This window comes from Lepidochelys kempii, chromosome 1, assembly GCF_965140265.1.
Source record: "Lepidochelys kempii isolate rLepKem1 chromosome 1, rLepKem1.hap2, whole genome shotgun sequence".
NCBI classification, from domain to species: domain Eukaryota; kingdom Metazoa; phylum Chordata; order Testudines; family Cheloniidae; genus Lepidochelys; species Lepidochelys kempii.
The window spans coordinates 219,056,513-219,065,613 of NC_133256.1; positions in this window are offsets into that span (position 1 = coordinate 219,056,513).

The following is a 9,101-nucleotide window of genomic DNA, read 5'->3' on the forward strand; positions in this document are numbered from 1 at the left end:
CAATTTATTTGAGCATAAGCTTTCGTGAGCTACAGCTCACTTCATAGGAGCTGCAGCTCACGAAAGCTTATGCTCAAATAAATTGGTTAGTCTCTAAGGTGCCACAAGTCCTCCTTTTCTTTTTGCGGATACAGACTAACATGGCTGCTACTCTGAAACATAGTACTGCTATCTTTTATCCCCTTAGGTGAAGTGGCAGAAGTCTGTGTCATGGAGCTAATGGTTCCAACCCTGCTGATGAACCAAGTGGATGTTAGTATGATGCCTGATGATGGAATATGTCTTTTCATTTTGCTTTTTTAAAAACTAGGAAATTACACACACATAAAAGAGTTAAAAGAATAGTAAGGTTGCAAAGTCAAGCTCTCAGAAGTTAGGAAATGCCAGAATAAAGGTTGCACAGAATTATTATGATGCAGTCTTTAATTACATGATCAATACTGTTTTTTTCAGATGTCCCCGCCTTATTCAGTGCCCACGAGGGACCTGCTCTGGGGTTGAATTAGCAGTATGTAGTGAAAGAGGCTGTTTCTGTAGGACCTGTTTCAGTTTTTTGAAGGTGTGCCAAGAATGAGGCCAAGGATTGCAGGAAGAGAAAGTAAGGGCTCATGGTAAAGGCAGTTGAATGCTGCCCATGAGAATCACATTTTATCCCTGCCTCTGTTAGAGCTCCTGTGTAATGCTGGACAAGTCACTTAAACCAGGCTTTTCACATGTGATCACTGTGTGTTCCTCATTTCCTGGTGTCTGACTTGCAGAAGTGCTGAGCCCTCTCACTGCAAATGAAGTCAGTGGGAGCTGTGCTTTGAACATATGAAGTGGTACATAATGAGAGACCGTTGGAAAAATCAGATACCAGGCATCTCAAATTGGACACCCCAGTAGTAGGTACTTTGGGCCTGAAATCTCTGCCTATGTTTCCCAGCTATACAATCGGGATGATAACCCCTCCATTCAGAGGAGTATTGTTAACAGATTAAAGGTTATTAAGCGCTCAGATGTTATACTGTTGAGTACCATAACAGAACCCCATGAGGAAATTAGTAATTCTGTCTTCAGGGCAGGATTTGACTAGTGTTCAGTGCATAAGGCCTGAGCTACATGTTGAGCTCAGTGGCCATCATCTATTCTAAGCACTGGATGAAGCATGCCTGTGGAGAACATAGTATGTGATCATGTCATTAAAAACTATCATCATGCATATGCACAAGGAGGCTGCATTAAGTTTTCATGGGAAACCTTAATTCTGGCATTTCCTCTTTTTTGAGTGCTTCACTTAGCGACCATAATAATGGGGTTTTTAACATAGTTTTTGTTAGTGTAATTGGAATATAGGGTAAGTTGGTGGCTCTTACTTGGCTTTTTGACTGCAGATAGCTGCATATCCAATAAACCGTGAAGGCTTTTTGCAAGTAGAATGCAACAAAATCCACAGGGTGACTTTAATCCTATAGTTGGCATCCATGTCACTTTGAATACAGTGGTTCAGTTTCTCTGAAGTACTTTGATAGTTCTAGAGAAGGCTTTAGATCAAATTTTACCTCTAGATTAAACATTCATTCATATGTCATAAAGCCAGAATGGACCATGGTGATCATCTAGTCTGATCTCCTGTATAACACAGGACTCCCTTGCATTAATACCTGTTTGAACTACAGCAGATGTTCCCAAACTGTGACGTGTGTACTAGTGGTACATGAGCTTGTTGGAAGAGGCATGCTACTCTAGGATCGACTTCCATAAGAGATTACGGTGTCCCCATCACTGGAGATTTTTAAGAACAGGTTGGACAAATGGCTACCAGGGAAGGTCTAGGTTTACTTGGTTGTGCCTCAGCTCAGGGGGCTGGACTAGATGACTTTTCAAGATCCCTTCCAGCCCTACATTTCTAGGATTCTGTGCTGTAACAGCGTGGTCTGTTCCCTTGAAGAGGTAGTGAGGCTTGGGGCCAGCCAGTCCCTGTTATAGGACATGGCCTCTTTAAGGAACCAGGTATTCAAGGGGGCAGCACAGTAGTGGAGAAAGGTAGCTATCTCCTTAACATGATAAAACCCAGCTGATCGGTAACCTCTAGGAAGATTAAAAGGAAGAGGACAGACAGCCTGGAGAGGAGAACTGCAAGGGGCATCCAGTCTGGAGTAAAACTCTTTGGGGAGGGAACCAAAAGCAGCAGGAAGATTGGTGGGCTGGGGAAGCCTGCCTCCATCAAATGACGGCCACAAGAAGGGGGCTGGTAGGGGATGAATAGTCTGAGTCCAAGGACCAAGGGAAGCTCCGTGAAGTGGGGCTGGAACTTGGATTCTGGTGGGCTGGGGAAGCCTGCTTGAATCACAGCATACCCTCATGGAAGAGGGTTGTGGAATCCCTTATCCAAAGAGAAGGAGTTGTGAGAGCAAGGCAAGAGGAGACCTGTGGGAAAGACTCCAAAGAATCCAAGGGCTACACTGGCACTGCCTGAGCTCCATGGCGCAGAAGGAGCTTGAGGGAAATTGGGAACCTGAAGCCTTGGAATGAGGGTGAATTGGAGCTCAAGCAGCCTGATGCCCAGGTAAAGCCCCTCACTCCCAGCCAAGACTCCCCATACCTCTATGCCCCTCCTGCCTGAGTCACACACACCAACCACCAGAGTCTTCCCTGTCCCTTCTTTTTCTCTAAACCCCACCCCAAAAATGCCCCCTTGCTCTCCATCCAGAATCTTGTCTCAATCTAACCTCATTAGAGCTGGGTGGAAAATTGTTCTTCATTTTATGAAACTTTTTGTGATGTCAAAATTCTTTTCATTCTCAGTTTCATCCTGATGGCAGAACTTTCAAAGTTGTTCATGAAAAATCAGTGAGTGCACACGAGAGAAAGAGACCCATCCAACCCAGAGTAGCCAATAGCCTGGTGGCCAGGGCATTCATCTGAATCAGGCAGAGCAGAGCGAATGGTCTCCCGCGCTACAGGTGTGTGCTCTGACTACCAGGCTGCTCTGAGGTGGGTTTCTTTCTCTCTCTCTGGCCTTGACCATAAGTTCCATCCTAGACCTGAGAAATCTTTTGTGATGAAATTTTCATCAAAACAGGTAGGTTCCTGCAAAATTTCAGTGTTGACAAATAGGCATTTTCCAGCCGTCTCTAAATCTCATGTCCTCCAACCCTCCCACCCAGTCTCCCCCAGCCAAACTCTCTTCACATGTGATTTCCTCCAGACAGATCTCCACCAACCAAATTCAAAACTTTTTTTATGAGGAGTTCATAAATACTTAAGCTAAGCCTACTAAGGCCTAAAATAAATGCACAAGATGGAGAAATTTGCATGTGGTACTTCAAACATCCTCTTTACGAATATTGTATGTGAAACAATGAAATTTGGGAACCACTGATCTACAGCATATCTTTTAGAGAATCATCCAATCTCGATATGAAAATTTCTTGTGATGCAGAATCCACCAGAAGCCTTGGTAAGTTGTTCTAGTGGTTAATTACCTTTACTGTCCAAAAGATGTGCCTTATTTCTAGCCTTGGTTTGTCTAGCTTCAGGTTTCTGCTATTGCATCTTGTGCCTTTGTTTGCTACACTGACAAGCCCTCTATTATCAAATTCTGTTCTCCATGTAGGTATTTACAGACTGTGATCAAGTCACACTTTAACATTATTCTTTACACTGTTTCCTCGCGATATGCCCTATTCCATAGTTTAAATCCCTTCATTACACTCTCATTCACCACTTGTATTCCGACTAGCTTAGAGTTTTCTGGTTGCCTCCGTCTGTCAGATTTGGTATAACATTTCTATGGTAAATATAGTACAAAACCTCTGAAGCATCTGCTAAGATGAGGGAGGGATGGCATATAGTCCATCATGCCTTCCCAATTCATTCATGGTAGAACATTTGGTTATTCAAAAGACAGCATGGTCCAGAGGCTAGTGCACTAGACTGGGCGTGTGGAGAGCTGTGTTCTGTTCATAACTCTACCCTCTGTTTGCTGTGTGATCATGGGCAGGTCGCTTATCCTCTCTTGTGCCTCCATATCCCCATCTGTAAAATGGGGATAATGTTATTTGCGAGTCTCCTCTGTAATGTCTGAGATCTTGGAATGAAGAGCTCTATGTAAGTGCTAGGAATTATTATTTGGGGGGAATAAATGTAAACTTGGAAAGTGAAACTTTCAAGACACTTTCCAGAGGAAACGTCAAAGAATTTTACTGTAGAAATATATGGTGCAAAATACAGTTAGGGCCAGATGCTGAGCATCCACAAGTTCCACTGGCTTCTGTGCAATTTGCACATGTTCTGCTTCTTTCAGGATTTGTTCCTCTGTGAGGAGATTCTAGTTTCATAGAATTTAAGTCCAGAAAGGACCTACTGTAACCTGCACATCACCGCCACCCAATTATTCCAGTAATGAGCTGAATAACCTGGGTTAGACTAAAGCATTAAATTTCTTGTCTGGGACGGGTTGTAGGATAGGTATAAAATTAAAAGAATTAAAGTTAGCTTAAGTTTGGTTAAGGAAATGTGCGTGTTGTAAACAAAGGTCCTGAGCAGCAAGTAGAAGGAAGGCCTTGAAAGTAATAAGTTATAAGGCTAGAAGGAATGAAGTAGGGAGGATGTCTGGTTCAAAGAATAACTAATGAGATAAGAGGAAGCTTCTAAAAAGAAGGCCTCTGACCAATAGGGATGACTGAGTGCAAATAGCTTTAAATCAAACAAAGAGAATCTGTCTTAAAATGAGACCACATGGCCCTTACCTACCCACACACCCATGTTAAAGCTTGTGTGAACCCAGGGGAGGAAAGGCCTTGGGAAGAAAAGAGGTTGTAAATCTTCTCCTGATTAAGACTGGAAATAAGGGTGAACTGTCTCAAATTGGTTTTTAGCTGACATCAGTAACTGGCAATGATCACTAGTTGGTTAAAGGGTATAAAGAGTAGACTTTTTAACAGTTTGTTGATAATACCTGCCTGACTACGCTGGAGCTGACCAATAAGCAGTGATGAGCTGCCAAAATCTTAACAACGGGTTCCTTCCTCACCCCACAAGGGGGTCGTTGCCCAACCCCGTCCCCCAAGACTCCTGCCCCATCCAACCCCCCCGTGTTCCTTGACGCCCCCCCCAGAACCCCTCTTCTGTCCCCTGACTGCCCCTGGAACTGGACAGGAGGGTCTCGTGGGCCACCGTAGTGGGTGCCTACCCCACCCCTAAGAGCCAGAGGCACCTGCCAGGGGGCAAGGTGGGGAGTCCCGGCTGTGCTTACCTGGGGCGGCTCCCAGGAAGCATCCGGCAGGTCCCTCTGGCTCCTAGGGGTGGGGGAGCGTAGCTAGGTGGGGAGTAGGGGGAGCAGCTGCTCCCCCCACTGATCACATCAAAAGTGGAGCCTTAGGCACTGACTCCCTGGGTGATCCGGGGCTGGAGCAACCCACGGGGAAAATTTGGTGGGTGCAGAGCCGTCAGCTCCCCACCCCGCCCCCGGCCCCAGCTCACCTCTGCTCCGCCTCCTCCCCTGAATGCACCGCCCCGCTCTGCTTCTCTGCACCCCCCCACCCCCGCCGGCTTCCCGCAAATCAGCTGTTCGGAGGGAAGCTGGGGAGGGCTGAGAAGCAGGCCGCGGCTTCCCACTCAGGCCAAGGGTGGTGGAGGTGAGCTGGGGCAAGGAGCGGTTGCCCTGCGCGTCCCCCCCCCCCCGTTACCTGCTGCTGCACGGGCAGCCCACCCCAGCTCATCTCCGCCTCCCTGGGCCTGAGCAGGAAGCCGCGGCCTGCTTCTCTGCCTGCTCTGGCTTCCTGCGCAAAAAGCTGATTCGCAGGAAGCCTGGGGGGGCGGAGAAGCAGAGCAGGGTGGCGCGTTCAGGGGAGGAGGCGGAGGTGGAGCGGAGGTGACCTGGGGCTGGGGGTGGGGTGGGGAGCTGCCGGTGGGTGCTCTGCACCCACCAAATTTTCCCCTTGGGTGCTCCAGGGCTGGAGCACCCATGGAGTTGGTGCCTAAGGAGCCACTTTTGGCTGGTTAAATTTAGAAGCCCTTTTAGAACCGGTTGTCCCTCGCGGAACAACCGGTTCTAAAAGGGCTTCTAAATTTAACAACCTGTTCTAGCGAACCGGTGTGAACCAGCTCCAGCTCACCACTGTCAATAAGCACCCTTTGGTTTAGCCTGTTTGTAAAAGTATCTTGATTAAATGCTTTTATAAATGTTTTGATACTGCTTGGATATAGTAAATTGTTTATCATTTAGGCTTTCTAGGCATGTTTAGTGCAATTGTATACATACCATTTGGCCGTTGGATTTAATAAAGAAATTTATAGTTAAATAAATATTTTGTGGGTTCCCATATTAATTATTAATAATGTTTGAAATTATTCCAACAGAGGTGCTGTTTGGTAAAATGTCTGGTAGCACAGAATTTGGAGTGTGTGGTGCTGATTCTGGTTTTGTTTCTCTTTGTCACTTGAGAAGAGTATTGTTTTTGGTCAGGAGAGTGGTGTTGGCTTATGTAAAAATTTCCTACACTCGGGGTTTAAATTCAGGAGGGCTTGGAGTGGTGGAGACATCTTGATGCTTACAAAGTCAGGAACGGGGAAGAAGAAAGGACCTGGTTTCTCTATTTGTCATATTTCATTTAATTGTTATTAGAAAACACACAATTGACTTTTCATGATTTTGTATTGGAAAAAGTATTACTCCAATAGTGAAGACCTTGGATACTAACTCTCAGCCCACAATGAATTTGTACAGCAAAGCTATACACTTTGCTGCAGAAGGCTCTTCAAGTGCACTTGAAAATGTAGCCAATCCTGTTTCCTCTTTACAGGAAATTGCTCAAAGCAATTTAATGGTGAAACTAAGGTTTCACATAAAACACAAGGGTTGTTTGCCACACTGACCACAGGAGGGCACTACTAGAGCAGAGACTGATGGCCTTTTTGAAAAGCTGGGCTCATCTAAACCCTCTGACAGTGATCCCCTCCCCTCTGCATGCTTTGCCCACTGATTTTTGCCATCCATGATCTCTGCGCTCTGCCTGCAGTCAGCTAGAGTTCATCAAAGTACTCTTCCAGCTCAATCACCGGGCTGGAAGTGGGAACAGACTCAGCTATGTGGGGTCTAGGAACAATGGGGGAACACATGCTTCTTGAGGTTACAGTGCTGCTGAGGTTGAGAGGATTAAAAAGAAAGAGAAAACTTTACCACCGGGCAATCACCACACACACACCTGAATAATACCATTCAGCAGGGGGACAGTGATATTTGGAAGGCATGTTAAACTTCTCCGTGTCCTGTACTGCCTTCAGGCACCAGCAGCACAGTCACTGATCTGGATGGGGGTTGCATGTGTATGGATCAGGGCAATATGGTATTTTTCCCACAGGTATTTTCTGAGTGTGTGCTCACATACTAATGGTGTTACTCATGCAAAACGTAAATTAGAAGGGCATTATTGCAGATTTTGGCTTACACTGGAGATTCTGGCAGCCGTTGTCTTCTAATGCTGACATAGCTAGTTGCTAGTGTAATAAATAGGTGGGGAGAAGTGTGTGTTTAGGGGCTTTGCAAATTATTTTAAAGGGACATTGTATGCCTGTTGAGGTCCCCATATGTAAATCCTATGGAACACCTCTGGAGATGCCTGTATATAAGGGATGGACCCAAACTATGAAATATCCAGAACACAAGACCTGGTAATGATGGGGGGGTTTAACAACCCAGACATTTGTTGGAAAAGTAGTACAGCAAAACACAAAATTTCCAATAAGTTCTTGGAATGTATTGGGGCAACTTTTTGTTTCAGAAGATGGAGGAAGTAACTAGAGAGACAGCCATTTTAGACTTGACTCTGACTAACTGGGAGGAATTGGTTGAGAATCAGAAGGTAGAAGGCAGTCTGGGTAAAAGTGATCATGAAATGATAAGAAGTACTTGTGGCACCTTAGAGACTAACCAATTTATTTGAGCATAAGCTTTCGTGAGCTACAGCTCACTTCATCGGATGCATACTGTGGAAAGTGTAGAAGAGAGTGGTGGGATTAACCTGAAATCATTTTGAGATCAATTTGAGATTTTTTGAACTAGAAATACAGATTTTAAAAAGGAATTTTTTTTTTCCTTTGGGGCTGCTGGAAAAGAGGTCCAGAAAGCAGCTGAAACTGAAAGCAGCTTGTTTTTTCTCTGCTTTGGAGCCAGAGGAGAGACAAAAGGGGATTATCTTTGTGAATTGCAGGTTTTCTTTGCCTGGAGGCAGGGTACTTTACTCCTGCAGGGAAATTCACAGTCTTCCAAACCAGAAGGGTTTTTTTCCCCCTAAAAGTAAATAGGGGGGGTGTTCTACCCATTTGCCTGGAGACAAAAGTGGCAGGGCCTTTTTTTTTTTTTTTTTAGGATTTTGATTTTTTTTTACAAGGAGCACAAGTTTGAAAAGGAATTGTTTTTTTTCCTTTGGGCTGCTGGTAAGCAGGTTTCCAAGTAGTTGGAGGTTTTTTGCTTTGATTTGGGGCCAGAGCAGAGACAAGGGAATTGTCTTTTTCTGTAGGCTGACAATCGCTATCAGAGAATAGGTATTCTATTCCAGCACAGCAAAATTTTACAGCCAAGTTTTGTTTGTTTATTTCTAAACCTCGGGTGTAAAGTTAGTTAAAAAACAGAGGCGTTAGGATGACAAAATCCATGGCTCGACAAAAGCTGGAATTAGCCAGATTTCAGGCTAAGGAAAAACAAAGGGAACATGAAAGACAGATAGAACTCATGCGGCTGAAGAAGGAAGAAGAGAGGAAGCATGTGGAGGAGGAGAGGGAAAAAGAGAGGAAGCATGCACTGGAGATGGAGAAGGTAAAGGCTCAGCAGAATATACCAACAAACCCTAGCAATCCTTCTCCAGGTACCACTCCCCATCCCAGAAAGTTCCCCACCTACAAGGCAGGCGATGATACTGAGGCCTTCCTAGAAAACTTCGAAAGGGCCTGCCTTGGGTACAACATCTCTACTGACCAATACATGGTAGAGCTGAGGCCGCAGCTCAATGGACCCTTAGCTGAGGTGGCAGCTGAAATGCCTAAAGAACACATGAACAAGTATGAACTGTTTAAATCCAAGGCGAGAGTCAGAATGGGGTAACACCCGAGCAGTCTCA